The sequence below is a fragment of the Sinocyclocheilus anshuiensis genome, unplaced genomic scaffold (genome assembly GCF_001515605.1).
Source record: "Sinocyclocheilus anshuiensis isolate Anshui unplaced genomic scaffold, SAMN03320099.WGS_v1.1 scaffold529, whole genome shotgun sequence".
NCBI lineage: Eukaryota > Metazoa > Chordata > Actinopteri > Cypriniformes > Cyprinidae > Sinocyclocheilus > Sinocyclocheilus anshuiensis.
The window spans coordinates 516,560-536,099 of record NW_015540872.1 but is presented as its reverse complement, the minus strand read 5'-3'; the positions used below and the strand labels follow the sequence as shown (position 1 = coordinate 536,099).

Here is a 19,540-nt window from a genome sequence, read left to right as displayed (position 1 = left end):
TTCCACATACTGTACATTATTGTTTCTCCTCTATGCCCCGCCTTTCTGAAACACATTGATTCTTACAAAGCTCATCGGTCTGAAAAGCGAGGTGTGCTGTGATTGGCCAGCTATCCAGTGCGTTGTGATTGGCCAAATACCTCAAGCATGTGACGGAAATGTTACGCCCTTACCATACTGTGATGATGCCCTGTCTGGCCGGCACCAAGAGCTTGTAACACTTCAAAGAGAAAGGAAAAATTGAAATCGCATCATATGACCCCTTTAAGAATATTTATGCTAAATGTACATATCTGCACTCTGCATTCATTCATTAGACCTTTCCTCTGTCTTGTCTAGAGGCATTCATACAACCAGGAACAATTTTGACTTTTTAATACCGCTATGAAATCAAGTCTAAAAACAGCCACAAAACGTATTTAACTTCTGAAGGAGAAAACAGTTAAAATTATGTATTTTATGTGTTACAAAATAAAATTATGTCTGCAAAACCAATTACAAGGAAGATATTTTTACTAAGCTCAAAAATAAGGAGTGGGAATAAGGAGACAACTGAATTGCAATTGCAAAGAGCGAATAACCACTATGAGTGCATTTAACTTTAATAAATAAAAATCAAATGTGCATTTATTGAATGAAATGCACACTCTTAAATTGTATTAATGCAATTCTTGCAATGCATTTTCAAAATTTTATATTTTAAAGAGTAACTACCCATACTTCCTCAAAAACTCTATTTTTGTTGCACACGTTATGGAAAAGAACATGACTGACGATATTACTTGAATACACCTTTAGCCACTAGCGCATCAGCACTTGCTCAGTAATTAGCACATTGAGAAATCAATGTTGTCGTATTTCAGCATTCCCATTATGACTTAAGAAAACAGGTATGCATCATTATCATCTCTTAGGTGTAGAATTAAACATTTTTCTAAAGATGCTCGTTCATTTAAACATGGAGACAACAGTATCGGGTAAATCATGACATATCAGGTACGAGGAAAACATTTTATTATAATTAGATGCTAATTAGCAAGATAAAAACCGTACAGGAAGTCCTGATAATGAAACTTGCAAGAGAGCAATGTCATACTACAGTGTGTTCTACAAAATCCTTAAGGATCCAGGTGATTTTAATAAACACAAAGCAGCCAGACTGTATTGTATGACGGTTTGAGTGAGTGAAGACATGCCTTATTCTTTTCTCTCCCGAGCCCTAATTGGCCCAGTCAACAACAGCCTGGCCACATCAGCGTTATATACTCCGACACATCCATTTGTTTAACAACCTCGAGCGTTTGAAGAAGACAGATGAAAGGGGAGTCTTGGACAACTGCATTAGAGCCTCCCGACCACAAAAGAAATACCCTGCTTCATTAAAATGATAATACGGCAAAAAGACCACAGCCCACATGCGTCCTCTCTGAAGTACACAAAGCCTCGTATTAGTCTGTGCAGCTACAGTAGATCCCCCCCTCTTCCCAATCAAATCGAACTGTCATCTGAGGAGACAGGCCATTTACATTCATGATAAAATGATCTTGCATTTTTTATTTGTCTTGGAAATTAAAGACTTACTTAATCATTGTGGATTGAAGTGGGGGCCCGGGCGATGTAGTCATGTGTTTCTGATTGCATTAGGACTGATGTGGCATGGCATGATGGATATTTAATAGTTAAGCTGTCCCTCTGTATCATGTCATGGGCTCCTGATGCGCCCGCAGCTCTGCAGTACGGCGGCAGTTGCAGGATAGCTTTAATTATTAGGCCGATCATGGGAGTAGGTCTGGAAGAGAAGGAAAAGAGAGAGCACCTTTACCTGTGTCTGACTTAACACTTGATATTGGTGTCAGAAATGAACTTTTAAGCAGTTACAGGGAAAGTTCACCTAAAAATGATAATGAACCCTCATGTTGTTCTAAAGCTGGAATATAAAAGAAGATATCCTGAAAAATTTCTTAGTGGGTTCCAGTGTTATCTTGGACCTCAACATTTTTTTTTGTTCATATATATATATATATATATATATATACTTTTAGGTTCCTCATAAAAAATAAATAATATAAATTTCATTTTTGAGAACTGCATATATACATTTACAGACTATCATTTAGGAATGCATTGAACTTATCAAAAGTGAAAGTGAAGACATTTATAATGTTACAAAATGTTGTTCTTTTGAACTTTCTATTAACTCAAATAATCTTGAAAATAATGTATCCCAGTTTCCACAAAAATGTTGAGCAGCAAAACTGTTTTCAACATTAACAGTAACAAGAAATGTTTCTGGACTACCAAATCAGCATATTAAAATGATTTCTTAAGGATCATGTGACACTGATGACTTGGGAAATGGCTGCTGAAAATTCAGCTTTACCATCACAGGACAAATTACATTTACAAATATATTAAAATAACATATATTTTAAATAATAATAATAATAATTAACACATTTAATAACATTATTACAGTTTTTATTGTTTTTTTAAAATAAATAAATAAATACAGCAAGCCCCTGTGAATTTCTGATGCTGGCTTGATATTGTTACAATTTATCAATGGCAGAGGAAATGGCACTAGTGGCATGGCTTCATGAGGCTAAAAATGTAGTTATTTACAAAGTGAAAGTCAGAAAGTCAAACAAAAAATCTAATATTATTTTGTATTTGCACAAATCATATGGATTATAATACTGTGACTTTTTTTTTTTAAATACATATTTGCAGATCATCTCATTCTGCACAAATGTGGTTAAACACAATGGCCGCTTTATGAGTCAATAGTAAGAATGAAGGGCTGCTCTCGCGGTGGCATCTTTTTCTCTCTGCCGCCTGAAACAGATGATGGGCCATCTGCTAGAGGACAATGCTAATCACAGGGAGGCGCGCAACGCTGGTGTAGATGAATGGCCAGGCTGGGCTCTCACATGTCGAGTGGCTCGTCCCAAAATGCCGAGTGCCGGTCTGCCAAGTCCAGTCCTCTGCTCTGGCCCTGCCTCTTTCCTGTACCCACGCTCCCGCCAGACAGCCACCACACACATGGCGTTTCCTGTCAATTCAGGAAGTTTTTGGTTGTGGTCCCACTGATCCCACTGACACAAATGGGTAACAACATGGATGTTTAGTCATTTCCTACTTCCTTGTAGAAGTTACGGGTCAATGACTATTCTCTAAATGATCACTGATGGGTTACATCTGCATACTTTGAGAGGTTTTGTTTTGTTTGGATTTGACGCCGTTCTTTTCCCATCTCTCATCTGGTATTGAAGAATCGACTGGTAGATGTGTCAATTGAACTCAATTATCACAGTTATTATCTTAGAGAAGCCACTCTCACGGTTTTAGAAAAGAGCGATATTTCGCACCACGCTAAGCGGATACAGAAGCCAGACGTCCCAAACACAGGCAGTTAACGTTAATGGAGTATTACATTCTTCATCCGTCGATATTTCATGGGTTTGCCCCTGACACGATCACCCTTCCAACCACCTCAACTACAAATATAGCCTGCAAAAATCAAGCAGCCATCCTCTTTCTCAGCATTAACGTTTACAACACCAGGAAATTGGTCCTTAATTCCTTTATCCTCCGAAAATGTGGGAAGCTAATCAGGCCTTACACATTTTTATGAGCGAATAAAAGCCAGTGCCAGGTTTGAGCACTGCATTGCATTGGGTGCAGAACACTAGTCCTGTCCTCATGTTCACGATGCTTTCCAGCTGTGGCTGAGGCTGCACTGCAACACTGCAGGTTTGACTGAAGAAACAACATGAGTTAGGCTTGTACCCAAGGCTGTGATGCTTCCAGCTCTGCTTGTGTTGCTATTGTAGTGTGTGTTGAAGCAGATGTGATTCTTCTGCGTTCCTGTCTGACTAGGTGTGTCCTCTTAAAAACGTCACAGCTGTGGCATTTTATGTGCATTTACAATGATGGATATACAATGCCACAAGCAGAAATTATAGGGAATGCTGGTGATAAACTGAAAAAGTCTTGCAATTTGGAGCTTGTTAAAGGAATCGGGAGTGTTTGTGGAGGAAGCCAGATTGTAATGCCCATTTTGGGCCTGAGGCTTTGTCTTAAACTGTTGACTATGGTTTACTCTGGCTGGAAAACCTTGCAGATGTCAAAAACATTTGTGTGTAACAGTCTTAATATAATTCACTTACATTTGCTTACATTTTTAATTTAATGTCATCATAAATCAATAAATTAGAACATAATTTGTGCACAGGAAATAATTTCAACTATTAAAGTCCTAGCTAATTGTTGTAAGCGTTTTAGGCCCTTACGCGTCAAGACAAATTACAATTAATATATACATTTTTCTTTTAGCATGGTTTTAGCAATGTAAAACTTCTATGCAGGGAGTATCTCTTTCCGTTCCTATCCTCCATGGCACTTCATTCTAATGTACCAGGGCTTAGCAAAGCGGATTCCATGTAGAAAATAAAAGCCCAGACAACTGCATTACTGTCCGACCTGTCAGGTTCTTTAAATATATGCGCAATCCTCTCTGCCAAGCCCTTAAAAGCAGTGCTGGCAGAGAAAGCAAACTGGGAGTGACAAAAGCACGTCGTTTGGGGGGCTGTGATTTTAGTCGAGGAGAATGGACTTTTAAATGTATTTTTATACATTCACAAGGAGTTCATTCTGTTCCCCATGAATCAATAATAAGCAGTGTGCCACAGACCCGGGATACAATTATCCACCCTGAAGAAGCTCACCTGTCACAACGATGTCTGAGGAACTGAATATGCTGTCAGGTGTAATGGCGTTCATTTTGCTGTTCCCACAGAACCAGGTCCTGCTGCAGCTCTAGCATGGCAGCTTCTTAGGATTCACCATCAGGCCTAAAAAACCATGTCTGTATATACACTACACATAGATGTACCGTATATAGACGTACTAAAATAATGCAAATGTCATTACCACTACCACAGTATGTTCCAGTTCCTTACTGTTTCTGTTAATGTGTTTTTTGAACCTTAAACCACATAAATACATTTCATTACACCAAATACACAAAATAACATGTTACACAGACTTAATTACTTTTACGCTTTTTTAATTTCTAAAATTAGTCTTAACAACAATACTAAACAAATCAAAAAATGTGGTAACATTTGTTATTTTTATAAAATGCTATTGACCAAACGTTATAATGCATTTCTTTAAAAACAATGTCATACAGTATTAACAGCCAGTCAATATCTACAAGTCTCACAGTCAGTCAAGCTCTGTTTGATTCACTAAAAAAACACTCATTTTGATTCAGGAATTGAACTATACTGGTCACACTGTAAGTTTCGTGCTAGGTTCACTACTTATTCAGATGCTGCTGAATTAGTAGTGTAGGAATGGGAAAAGAAGGAAACAGTTCTCATCAACACTGACATAAAAATGACTGAAATTACAACTACATTAATTCAAGGCAGCCACTTGAAAATGAACAACAATTATTTGAGAACAAAACCAATGCTGGTGTGTCTTGGTGAGCACACATCTCTAACAGCTATATGTATGATAGCAGTATGCACACAGTTGTCGTGTTACAATTTTTTTTTTTTATGCAAGCCATCTGTTTTTGAAACAACCTTCAAGAAATTCAAAACAGAACATGTTATGCACTAAGGGTTTGAGTCCATCGTGAGTCACCCTTTAGTGGGCAGCTCTGTTATGATGGGTACTGGGGAAGGTCCTAATAGGGCAGTAAATATTTGGTAGAGGGTAATGGGAGCGGATCCAACTGATTCTCAGACCAGTTCACAGCAGATGTTTGCATGTTGTGCCTTCTGGAACGCTATCACTCTGTTTATTTCACTACCCTTTAATTTGCATGGCATCCTGACTACCTGATAACCAGCACCAACTAGAAAAATTCAGGAGAGAATGCTCTGAGAAACTTTTACACAAAAAACAAACTTTTAGCATAGTGGATCTTATCCTTTATAACATGCAGTTCATGAGAATTAATTTCACACAAGGATGCCTGACAAAGAATAATTTTTAACAGCATTAATGAAGATGTTAACACATCTGTGACAAAAACACAATAAAACTAAAACTATTATAGTTTATATAATATCAATGAATGAATAACACTGGCGCACATGATATAGCCTCTGGAAATATAGATTTCAAAGCACTTTCGGCCTCCAGTTTTAGTCAATATACTGTAATACAATAATATTCATTTTTCATACAAAATCTGACAACTAATCCAAACACTGTGTTGACTGACAGACCATCTTAACACCAAAGCTAAATTTAATCACTGGAATTGAACACTATAATTGCTCTAATTAACATGTGCAGTGACATTTGAATCCTTGTATTTTCTTGGGATCTCGTACATGTGCAGTTGTGTGGGCTGATTTGTATTGTAAACAGAGTGTTCGAGAAGAGACCAGACATAATTAAAATCCCTGATGGCGGGATGTTAAAAAACATACGTGTTGCAAATTGCGGCCCATCTGCTGCAGTGCATGGCTTTATGAGAGCGGAGCATTGCTCAGCGGTGGGTCAGGGATGGTGCAAACTGATTGATGACAGCGGAAGACCAGGCCACTCCCATTAACATGTAGACTTCAGAGAGTGTATGTGTGTATGTGTTAAAAGATGACAGCACTGGGCTGTCAAAATTCATTTAACGGCTAACCATTCGAAAATCAAAGCCAGTAGTTAGGTCATATTATTAGCATAATGCATTTTCAGGTTATTTTGCTAACATGAATATTTCCTTGAGATGACAGTAATATCATAATGACACGAAAAAACAGTAATACTATTAAAAGTACGGTAAAAGTTTTTTTTTATTATTATATCCATTAATACTAATATTATTTACTAATATAATGTTACATAATATGCATAACAGATCACTAGTTAATTTACATTCAATTATTTTTTATATATAAAATCTAACCACTTGCCAACTTGCAATAAAATATTGTCGAATCATTTTCCATCAATCACTCATATCTAATAGACCCAAAGAGTGAAATGTGAATGGAAGTTAACACTGAGGCTTTCAGAGTGACAAACCTGGATGGCACAGGGAGAAATTGAATGAATACACAGAATGACAAACAGCCCTTTACTGTATCCTTTCAACAGAGAGCTCCAAGAGAGACATTACCCCGCTGAAATAAAAACGCTCACACCATTTGTGCTGCGGCCATCACTTCATCTGATGCCCTGTGTGTCGGTGTCAGTGAAACGCTATTCATGTCATCTTTTCCAAATAATTTACCAAGTGCAATTAGCAGTCGGAAGTTGTCACCCGCAGGCTTCTGGAAACCGTTCGGCGGAGGAGTTAACATATTAAAGACACTTACAGCCTGCATTAAAAAATAAACGTGTGGATCTCTGGTGATTACCCGGCACCAGAAGAAAGAAATTACATTTCCCTGAAAAATTTGAAACAAACCTGTTTGACAGCCCCTGTTAGCTTAGAACAAATGGGAGACATGGGAAATTGTTTGACACACTTTTATAAAAAGCAAGCGAAGGCAACCTATCCTTTGGTGTCGGGTAATGGCTCCTCGTTGTTAGATTCAATGGAAAAAGCTATTCATACTGTTGTGTGATTGAAAAGAAAATTGAATCCTTTTGATGTTATAAATGTGTCTATTACTGCATTTGCACACAAAATTTCAATGGAAATTACAGAGAAAGGAGTGATTCTCTGAGGGAGGGGGGTGACATATTGAATTCTATTCCGGCCTGAATATCAATATACTGTACGCCTGGCAGAATGACTCCAAAACCATATGATTTTTCACGCTGGCGTCAGAGTAAATAGGGTGAAAGGCTAAAATTGCAAAACTATGTATATGAATGTTAATGCATAGATATTTCCCAAACAACCTTCTCTATTTGCCACATAGTTATAGGAAACTTTTCATTGCCGACTGCAGAAATCTCCCGAGGAGGTGCTCGCTCCCCCCGAAGTTCACGACGTGTACGACTACAAAAACACTGGCTGGCTGTGCGGCGCGCTTGCCATATTAAAGGGCCTTTTGATAGGGCCTCCGGCAAGATATAATAGAGCTGTTGTGCATTTACAGGTAGTTAAATAATCAGCAAATAGAGTTCGGGAGATAGGTTCAGCCCGGGTTTGTGAGAGGAATGTGTTCCTGAGAGCCCTATTCAATTTAAGAATTTCTGAAGCCGCCACTTCAAGCAAAACACTGCCGCACCTCCCTGCTCTATCAAGAATATAGCCACTGAAGGTCCCCTTCAAAACACAGCAGTTGTCTTTAGCTCGGCGACTGTTCCTGGCTTCAGGTAACGTCGGCATGTGGCAGCCAAAAGTTCTCTGAAAAGACTCTGTAATCGGGCTTCACAAGTGGTTGCGTAGAAAACAAGACTTAACAGAGATGTGTTAGAGATGTGTGCAAATACAATTAACAAAAGATTAAAACATTTCAAAACAAACTTATAAGACATGACCAGTGACCTGACACCCAATATGCAAGAAGCCTCACGGCTAAACGTACTGTCATTCCTTGTCGAGCATGAAGCGCTCTTTGATCACTAAACTAGGGATTTTTTTCAATTGCCTTGATGAATACATTGAGAGGCTATTCAGCGATGCACACATTTGATGCTCCAGGCCTACGATACAACATTTCTGAAGTCTGAGAAAAAGCTTGTAATAGCATCCTTTTGACGCATCTGTAATAATTATGGATACATTCAAATTGAACAGCGTCTTCCGCACACTGGCGCAAGTCATTGTGGATAACACAAATCATTTAACTGACTAGTGATGTTAATATATCGGCACTTTTGAAGCAACGCACAAAGGTACAATGATTGCTTCAATTCAAAGGCAGTCACATTCCAAATCCAAATGTAAATCAAGGTTAAAAAAACGTGTTTGCATTCATTTCCTGCATTCTGGAGAACAGATTTGCAGAGAATGTTTAGCAAATAAAAAAAAAAAAGGCAGATGGCAACCCATTTTTACACTCATTACCGAAGTAGATGAACAAAGTTTCCACCCCAAAGAACATTCAACCAAAACATCAGAATGATTAAAAACAAATCACTCTGTGTGTTGGGATCTTGGGATAAGCACTAATGAATAATTTCAGCACTACTCAAAAATCCACACAATTTGAGCATTTGCTGTGGCATTTCATGCAATCTCCTCCTCGCTCCTGGATAAAGAGAGAAAGGAAAAAAAAACAGTGAAGACAGAATATTCTGTTTATTTAGAATATTCACACTCTTGTGAAGAGCCTGTATGTGCGTTGCAGCTATTTTCTCATTTTGAGGGTGAGAAAAAGATGAGTGACAAAAAACAGCTCTTGCTGTTAGCATGGGGGATATGATCCAGGGATGAGAGCTCATTTATTAGCATGTGATTAGCAGTATGGTGAGTGAGGGAGAGCTTTGGCCTGTCATGACACCGCTGCTGGGATCAGAGGACTGCAGCTGGACAGAATAGTCCAGTTTCTTTCTTTTTCGCCCTCCAAATCTTTTCAAATAGCTACAGCAATCATAAACCATCTCATTTTCAACCTAGGTCTTACTAATTCTGTCATGGAGACATCGGTGAAAATTAATCTATATTATGCATGTTTGGGCCAGTGCTGCTGGTCTAGCACGTGGGGGAGATCTAATAATGATGAATCAGTAGTGCAGAGGGAACATTCATGTCCTGGCAGAGGTCAATTAACGCTGGACAGCATTTACTGGAGGCTTAAAGCACATTTTTAGTTATCAGGCTTTCGTTGATGGTCTACAGCTTTGGTCTACACAATGGTCTGAAAATCAAGTTCAAAATCCAGTGTTTCCCTACCATTATATTAGGGGGGCGCCCCGCCCTTCCAACGGCAAGTTAGATCAAGTTAATTTTATTTTATTTTATTTTCTATATAGCGTCATATCACAAAAGAAATCATTTAAGTTTACATTTCGTATAGAACAGCTCTATATCTTGTTCTTTTATTAAAGAAACTAAATAGTCTTATGTTATTTATCTTATTTAAACGAGGGCGTGTCATTTCTGTCTCTACATTGTCATGCGTTTACAATTCTCCTCTGCTCTCTGTATCTCTCTGCTGCATGAACATGTAAATACATCTAAATGCCACTTCAGATGCAACTTCTGCAAAGATGAATTTCATTTGTTCATATTGATTTCATTTGTTTGGTAAAAGCCTAAATGTATTATTATTATTATTATATTATTATAATGGATATGTTAAATGTAAGAATTTGACTCAAAAGATGATGCACGCTTTTAGAAAAAAATGGCTTTTTAAAGGTAAAAATGCCCATAAAAGGTAAAAATCAATTCAAATTTATAGGTAAATAATAATTTCTATCACTGCTGTGAACCGACCACACAGAATATGAAGAATATCAAAAAATCTAGGAGTCAGTTGTCCATGGTCCCTTTTAAACAAAACAAGAGGGAGGTTGCTTTCCTATAGTTTTCAACTAGGTTTATTTAAATGACTATTTAAAAAAGTAGTAGAAGAAGGAAAAAGATTTTTTATATTTGTATATTTTATATAACCTAAATCTACCCTTATTCCTAAACTACCCCTAACAGAAAACTTTCTGCATTTTTACAATTAAAAAAAAAAAAAAAAAACGTTATTTTTATACCAGTTTTACAAATGAGGACATCCCCCAAAGGGAGGTTTTTGGCGATTTTTTCTCTCCACACAAAGAATAAAAATTCACACAAGAAAAGCATACAATTAAAAAATTATATTATAAACTATTATTTAAAATATATTTTTATATAAAATTTTAATACAATAATATTACATTATTACATACCGTATTGACCCGAATATAAGACGATGTTTTTTTCTTGGCAAAATGTGTTTTACTGAGAAAAAACAAGATTTGGTTTTTAAAAAGCCTTTTTCCAAAAGGTACATCTGGAAAAAGGGGGGTCGTCTTATAATCAGGGTCGTCTTATATTCGGGCCAATACGGTACTATTTTTTTTACTTAAGTTGCTAATTTAGACCTTATAAGAAAAGTTACTGCCAAACTATATAGTGCTGAAACAATAAAATAAATTCATTAAATTGATAAATAAATTGGCATTTAAAATCTAAAGTAATTTTACATTTCAAAATCCAAAAGAAAAATAAAAAACACAAATTATGCAGAAAACTATAGCAAGCTCTTTCTGGTTGAAACCCACAAATTCACTGAGACAGTATGATACTTACATTGCTTTCTTTTCTATTCAAGACATAATAAAATCAAACTGATCACACTTTAGCTTTTGCACTATTCTATATAAGAACAGCCGCTTCCCCCTCCTCTTCTGTTGTAAAACGCTGAGGTCTGTGGACCATTAATATCCAAACAGTAAGAGCCCCTGCATCAATATATCAGTATGAAGCCCTGGGAAGGAGGTCAGGAGCACAACCCTCAGTATATTCATCCTCTCACATTCTCATGCGCACACACTCATACAAAGCACCAGCTAAACAAGGTCTGTCAAACTTGGTAATTACACATTCATCACCTCCGAGATGTGGCGGGGTGATTGGATGCCTTCAGCAAAGAAGCAAGCTTGTCACTCCGGTATTAACAGTTTCATTAGAACACAGTGATTATGCTAAATGAATCGACGTTAGGGCTCGACACCTTGACCGTGAAACTGAGGAAATACTTAGAATGCGGCTCCTGATGCGCCAAGATGATATAGGGTGGGTTCGGGGGGTGAAAATGTGAGGTTGGATGCACAAAGAAACTGATTATCACATCTTTAATCCAATTAATTTTCCTCGGCGCAACAGAATACATCAGATTCGTGAAACGGCAGTCCCACGCGGTCTGGAGACTGTGTGAACTGCTCTGATTGAGTTAAATTGAGATACAATATAATAATTATGAACTGACTCGAGAGACGAGGCAGGGCTCATCTCTGGCAGTGCGGTTCTATGGAGAGACTGTTTGTTTGTATTAGTCACAGTCAGCCGGGTGTGCTGCATGGGAGAAGGGATATTCACTTCACGCTCAGCCCACAGTCTCCACAAAAACAACGTCCTGGTTCTATGATTAAAGAGCTCTTGAGTGCCACAAAAATGTCCTCTGAACGGATAACTTGAGATGATACCAGATGCAGCCGTACGTAACAAATGAAAAAGAAGGAAATATTTGCATCGCCGTGTTCCCTTGCGGCCCCATTCAAATAAACCGATGGCAGAATAATTGAATCACATGACAGCTGGAAATTTGCTAAATTGATTTTCGTTAAATTGTCACAGAATACAAAATAAGCCAAATGGACCAACAGGAGGAGCATTTTCTACTTTGTATTGGTTTCACACTAACGGAATAGAGCTATTCAGTAAGGTCAAAGATTCTGGGGTCAGAAATAAGCTGGCGAATGAGAGCTTCACAACAAAAGCTTTGACTAACAACCCAATACAAAGCAATGGCCAGCTGAAACCCCACCACTGTCCTTGATCAAGATCTCTCTTAGATCTCACGGCCATCCTCCATTTGATTGTTTTGAAGGAAATCAGAGAGAATTCCACAGAGGACTCAGGACTCACAATTTGGTGACAAAGATGTAATGATATAGAAAATTATCTTCAACAAGTACCGTTAAGGTCAGAGTAATTACATGCCAGATAGAAAAACAAGTCTGACCCTTAGCAATGCGTACAATTCCTCAATGATTTTCTATAGACAAAGAGAATTTAATAAATTTAGCTACTGTAACCAGACCAGGTGGTCAATCATTGTCCTATTTTCAAAGCCCTTGATGAGCGATGTGGTACATCAGGGGAAAAAATAGAGCATTGTTCTACTTAATTACAGCATGTCAGAGACAAGAACATATTTGCATTTTAAACAAGCACTTAATCTGATTGGAGGACAATTGTTATAAATTTCATTAAATATGTGGAGGGCAGCACATGCTGCCTCTTCTCTGCAGAAGAGAGGCTGCTGGGGAGATCTGGCTAAAATAACCCAAGTTTGCAGCGTTCCAGAAAGAAAAAAATAATCATAAAAAAAAAAACTTTCTATCCATTTCTGATTCCTGATTCATGTTTTCTTCCAAAACGCGGTATAGTTTGCAGATGTATTTTTTTTCTTTTCCTATCAATGTTTAATTTATTTTCCTAGCTTTTTCAAGGTCTTTTTTTCCTTGGGTTCAAATACTAGATGTATACGGATCTCGAGAAGAAAGAGGAAGGAGACTGAAACGCATGGCGTAAAAGAAATAAATAATAAAATCAACTGTGTGCCCTAACAATTTATGACCATTTTCTCACAATTTCCTGCAGTCAATTTAAAGTGTGCTCCACTGCTTCCTGCATATCTAACAGCCTCCTCAGTGTCTTTATCTACAATTCCTCTTATTTACAGATCGCTGGTGGAACAGCTGCTCCTACACTTGCCACAAGTGATGTTTTGCAATATACCATTTAATTTTTAATGCTGATATTCATTTCTCCTTCAAAACACTAGAACTTCCATGGAGAGGCGGCTTTTGATGACAACTACACAACATCCAATAGACTGAAAAATGGTGGAATTAATGGAGATAAACAGAGTGATATCAAGCAAACAAACCAGAGGGTAAACACAGGGGAACTTTACACAGTAAATATACATTTTGTGAATGTGAAATGAGAGAGAGAGAGAGAGAGCGAGAGAGAGAGAGAGAGAGAGAGAGAATGATTTCCGCCTGGTGTGGCGACCGTTTTTAGAGTATATCAAAGAGCGCTGAGAGGAATTAGTCGGGGGAAAAAAACTACAGCGTAATACTAATAACAATGGTAGAACTTTAAAATGCTTGATTTTGACTTAAAAATATTTAAATTTAGATAACATGGAAATATAAATAAAAACTGTTCCCTACTAGTAAAATATTGATTGGAAAATACTACATTGTTGATGTGTGCATGCACAAGTATGAAAGCAATCTATACAAATAGAAATACATTTTGAAAAATAAGACAAAGTAACTCTAAATATGCTATAGAAAAGAGGAAGAAAGCGATACAGAGACAGAATCCAAGCACCTGTCTAACAAAAGCGGAAGGCTTTCTAAAATGAGCATTCACACACAATTACACTAGAAAGGCCTGCTGCCATTGTCACCAGCCTGTACTTCCGTACCCCCTCCTCCCGATGACAAAAAAAATGCTGAAAAAAAAAAAAATTCACCAAAGCAAGTTGTGATGCACCTGCATCTGCTCATTCATAGTGCTATGGGCTGGATCCACGCCAAGCCTTCCTACTTCAACCATCGCCAGGGACCGTACATATTGATTTGCAATACAGCATAATAGGCCATCAGCTTAATTATTACTGAAAGAGAGCACATTGTTCTCTGGCATTTTTCGCCCTTCCAATCCCAGAGAATTGCACAGAAAAAATGAATGACTCATGATGCCTTCATTTGCATAACTTCCAAACAATATGCTTTATTGGAGATTGCTGAATGAAGCTGCAAGTTTATTTGTATGTCTGTGTGAAGTTGTGAATAGCAAACATTTTTGCTCCTGGTTCTGTGATCATAGTTTGTGTTGATAAAAAGGAGAGGAAAAGAGCAAAAGAATGCAAGAGGGTGAAAAAGAAAGACAGAAAGAACAAACAAATGAAAGAGAGTGAACGAGAGAAACAGCAATAGAGCAAAAGAAAGAAAATGCAAACAAAAGAAGTGAACAAAACAGAAAAAAACAAACAAAAGATAGCAATGCAAAAGAGACTAAAAGAAGGCAGAGAAAAGAAAAGAAACAGTTAAACCAGAGAGAAAAGAGTGAAAGAGCAACAGAACGAAAATGTGAAAAAATAGCGAAAGAAAGAGCAAAAGGAAGAAAGAAAGAAAGAAAGAAAGAAAAAGAAAAATATAAGGGAAAAGGGAAAGGCAAAGGAAAAGTAAAGGGAAAAGTTAAAGGAAAAAGAAAAGGGAAAGGAAAGGAGAGGTGAGGTGAGGAAAGATAAGGAAAAAGAAGCTGAGAGCTCTGCTCTGTCTGATGATAAAATTATTCATACATTGTAAGTCTTGGCTTGCACATCACAGGAAGTTCAGAAGTAGACTCTGTCTAGAAATGGGAAGTGGGTGGAGCTTCAAAGGAAAGAACGGCACAGGAATCAAAAACTGCCTGAATTTAAGATGTGTGTGTAAGGCAGGTGTTATATATTTGATGAGGAAACAATGAGACCGAGAGAAGTGCATTTTTATGCGGGTGTTTAAATGTGATTATACTTGGGTGAACTCAAAATACAACATTTATACTCAACATTTCTAAAACAAGAGAGAACTCACAGTATCTAAATGCAACTGCATTGTAAACATCCACACGCATGTTTCAGGAAGTTTCATGTATAATAAATTGTATTGCTTATGAACCAAAACAACAAACCTCTGCTTTCTGATCCAGTTACGGTACTAGTTCGTATTCTACTATTCCCTTTATCTAATATTATATAGTTATTTGATTGGGCAAGACCCTTCAATCTAGTCCTTTAATCGCCTATAGACACCAAAGTCAATAAGCCAATAAAAAGAAGAAAAAAAAATCTAGCAAGCAAAAAGACACAGCAAATTACTCATCTGTCATTTAGCTGACGCTTTTATCCAAAGTGATTTCAGCAAGGAAACCTTTGATCTTTTGGTTACCAGCCCAGATCTTTACCCAAGCTACACCCTTTTCACTAATGACGTCAATCACGGTGAAATGTCAAAGATCGGGGGCTGCTGGGATTGCTGCACATCCTTTTTCAGGGACACGAGAATGTTTTTCAATCACTTATCATGCTTTCAGACAGTGGCTTGATTTTGTCCTCCTTTTTATTTCTGTTCTTTTCTCGCATGGCTAGGTTAACTGAGGTTAGTCTGGGTGGGTAAGTCAAAAGCCCATTGAATGAAGGAACTGCATCAATGTACTGTAGGCTCTGCATGAGAAAGCTGGGCGGCAGTGTTTCCCAGTGTGAGAGTAATGAGAGAATAGAGTGAGGACATGCTTTAGTGTGCCGTGGGTCCGGTGGTCAGGTCCTCCGCTCCATGTTCAACGGAATCACGCCTCTCCGACTGGCCTGCTCAGGAATGCCTGGGACTGTTTGTGTTGGACCGTCGTGCGTGTGGTTTTAACCCATTTCCTAGTACCAGGCACAAGAGTTAACTCATAGACCGAACAAAATGCCACTTCTTCTCAACGGTTGCCGGGAGAGCTCGTAAAATACTATTCAAACATATCACTGAGAAAACCAAAAACAAGCAGAGCTTTATTATTTAAAAAAAGAAAAATATTAACAAACCGGTGAAAATGTGTCTGGTTTTCTTTATGTCGGACTTCTTTATAACAGCTGAAGTTGTTGGATCTGCACATGTCTGAAAGCAGCTCTGGATCTATCTGAACAGACTATGTGGAAGGTGAGCGAGAAGGAAAGCCATGTCCCAAGGCAAATTTGCAGTTCTGAGGACACGACAGCTTTATTCATGTCAGCAAACAGTGCAGCAATCTCCCAGAGAAATGGGCTTTGTGTCTACGGGGGTCCCAGCAGAGCGGGCTCACAGATCTCTCCAATCTAATGCCTGGTCTGTGAACAGAAAGCACACAGAACAAGCAGGGCCAATTCCCAGCCTCCCCAGCCCCCTCTCCACCAGCACAGACCACCCCTTGCCACAGATACTGTTTTCTTTGGCTGGCCACAAAGTCCATGACAACTCCAGCAAGGGACTTATTGTTAAGACTTGGAGGGGAAAAAGCTGCCAGACAGGTAAAACTGTCTGGTGGAAAAAAGAGATATACTGTGGAGATGTGTGACAGATACAAAGAAAGCATTGTTTAAATAAGTATTAAAAATACATAACGTGAGCAGCTGCCATTGTGCTGCCAACTCACTTAAGTAGCGTATTATACTAGGTTTCAGGGTGGTGATATTTATCCATATGTGAAATGTGCCAGAAGGATCAGTCAGTGCAAGTGAAATGTACGTTCAGGGTTTATTTTCTCATTCACCAATTACCTCATCAATCTCAGTACTTCTTGTTTCATTATTTGAGACAATAAACTTGTATGTAGCCCAGTATGCCTGTGTGGAAAAAGAGGATGATGAACAGCAAGTCACACTCTACTGTATTTTAATGTGTTGTTAGTAGCTACATTTACATGCACCCAAATAATCCGATAACAATCAGATTGATGATGGCTCAATCGAATTGGAAATTCTACATGTAAACGCCTAAATCAATCAAGTTTAGGGTTCATATAAACAGAACTTTCAGAATCTGAAAACAGATTGGATTCATTCGGTTAGATGTAAATTAGTGCATGTAAACAGACCTCATGTGAATTACAGTATTTTCCCCCTCACAAGAATAAGTTGCAATAAAACAACTCCATGGAACTGTATAAAAATATTTCCTCAATGCCCTGCTTATGTTGCATTTTGTGGTAGATCATTTCATTGTTGTGGGAGGCAGTACGATCAATGTGCATTTGTCAGAAGTGCACACTGATTATACATGACAAACGTAATCTGCGCTGCGCTAAAATTTTAGTAGCCCTGACAATGCATAAATTGTCTGATATTTAAGGCTGTAAGGATAAACTTTTCCATCTTTGACACAAAGGAAGTGAAAATGCTAAGAAGCTGCAAGGGCTAGAGCAAAAGAGGTTTGATTTGACAGATGAATACTTGAGCTCTGTCCGGATGGATGAGGAAGGAGACGAGGAGGGAGAGAAAGTGAGAGAGTCTCATCAGTGGCTTTCAGGCTAGGATGTTTCATTATTACTCGTCTTTTGTCTGACTCTCTGTAGATCCTCCCTACTCTTGAGGAACGCTGCTGATGCTGGGTTAGGTGTGCCAAGTGGTTTTCAATTCAAAATTACAGTCCTTTTTCTCTTTCACGTCACTGGAAAAAATATGTAATGCATAAAGCCAAGCTTAACAGAGCAGGATGTGCAGAGCAGACTGCCAAAAGTCTTCCCTGTCTACTATGGCACAAAAAGACAATGAGAAGCATAAGACAGAACCATATCACTTGACTATAATGTATACACAATGATAATGATATTGTACCATTAGATGATTAAATGAACAATGCGCCATAGGTCAAACATAGTCTTGAAATTGCAATGGAAATGAAGAAACAAGTTAAAAAAAAAGAAGCATATGGGAAAAAAAGATAAAGTACCATCCATAATTATTAAAAAAAAATGTTTATATCAAAATGAAAAGTCTGTCATCATTTGCTTAAAAGGGGTTAAATGTACCATACAAGTATTATTAAAGTGGCCTGTATCGCTTATGGTCTATATTGCAAGTCTTCTGAAGTTGCATGATAAAAAGGCTTAAGTTGAAAATCTCATCTGTGGAATTTAAATATGCACATTTTTCAAGTTTGGCGCATTAATATCAGTGATGTCAAACCTGATGTGATACATTTTAACATGCTATACTGCAATGTATACACAAATGTGAACAACGTTTAAGAGCTGCCGTGATAATAACGTCTTTGGGGCATAAAGACCTGAAATACAATATAATAGTCATATGGAGTATTGTTATGGTACTTTTGGTACTGTTATAGTGTTTTTGCCACACCATTCACTTTCATTCTATATAAAAGAGCAACAAAAGAAAGCAAGTCATACAGGTTTGGAACAATGTGCGAGTGAGTAAATTATGACAGAATATTCATATTTGGGTGAACTATCTCTTTAAAAACACACAGTTTGGCAGTTAAGGTATACTTAAAAACTACTGTACCAAATGAATTGCAAAACATGCAGCTTTAAATTCACTCATTTCAGAGTCTATTTTTCCAATTGAGTCTGATTGGCTAAGCGTTCCATGTTCTGTTGACAAATTGGTTCTAAACATAATCACCCTTTGGACCTGAGTCATGGACCTGTGATTTATGCCACCCATAAAGCATACAGACCATTCAGGCCAGTGCCAGATATGAAATGTATTACTTGAGGTCAATAAGCAGGGGGGGCTGCATTTCAAAAGTGCTGACCCATATGTTTGCCAGGGCAAGACTCAAGCTCTTTGTTATAATATATGGCTGCCTGTCAAAAGCATTGTGACAATCAAATGACTTTATGTTTGGAGACAGAGAGGAAAACAGAAACAAAGTGTTTTAACGGCATAACAAAAAGCAATACTTCTATGCAACTTTACTGCAGTCTATATTTGAGCATTCCTCCTCTGTCCAAAAAACGCTTGGAAAACCACCTTTTCCTCTACTGTATAAAAGGGGCATAATTTCACAACTTCAAGGCACTTCCCTCTTTATCAGAGGGCTTCTTTGCCATAAAGATAAGTACTTTGTTCCATCTTAAACGGGATTTTCCATAAAAGCCACAGTAAACACATACTTCCCAGGCAAGGCTTCCTCCCCATAATTTTTCTAAGCTTTGCCTTTATGAGAGCCAATTAACTGTAAAGTGAAGAGGCAGTTGCGTCCATGTTAATTGTTTTCCCCATTCACAGAAACACTTGGAATGGGAGCTGTGCTTCCACTGTAGCCAGCGCTTGGCTTCCTCTGAAGGGAAAATGTGCATGCAGATGTACAATAG

General features: G+C 37.9%; 1 long non-coding RNA gene across 1 annotated transcript in view; it reads right to left on the bottom strand.

The window, feature by feature from the left end:
• Positions 1-1,251: 1,251 nt before the first annotated feature.
• The window catches only part of LOC107688175 (uncharacterized), a 71,158-nt gene continuing 52,869 nt past the window's right edge, over positions 1,252-19,540 (bottom strand). The window contains exons 2-3 of the long non-coding RNA XR_001634204.1: positions 1,582-1,789; positions 1,252-1,505 (exon numbers count right to left, since the gene is read on the bottom strand). This is a non-coding gene — a long non-coding RNA (uncharacterized LOC107688175). The remainder of the gene's footprint in view (positions 1,506-1,581; positions 1,790-19,540) is intronic.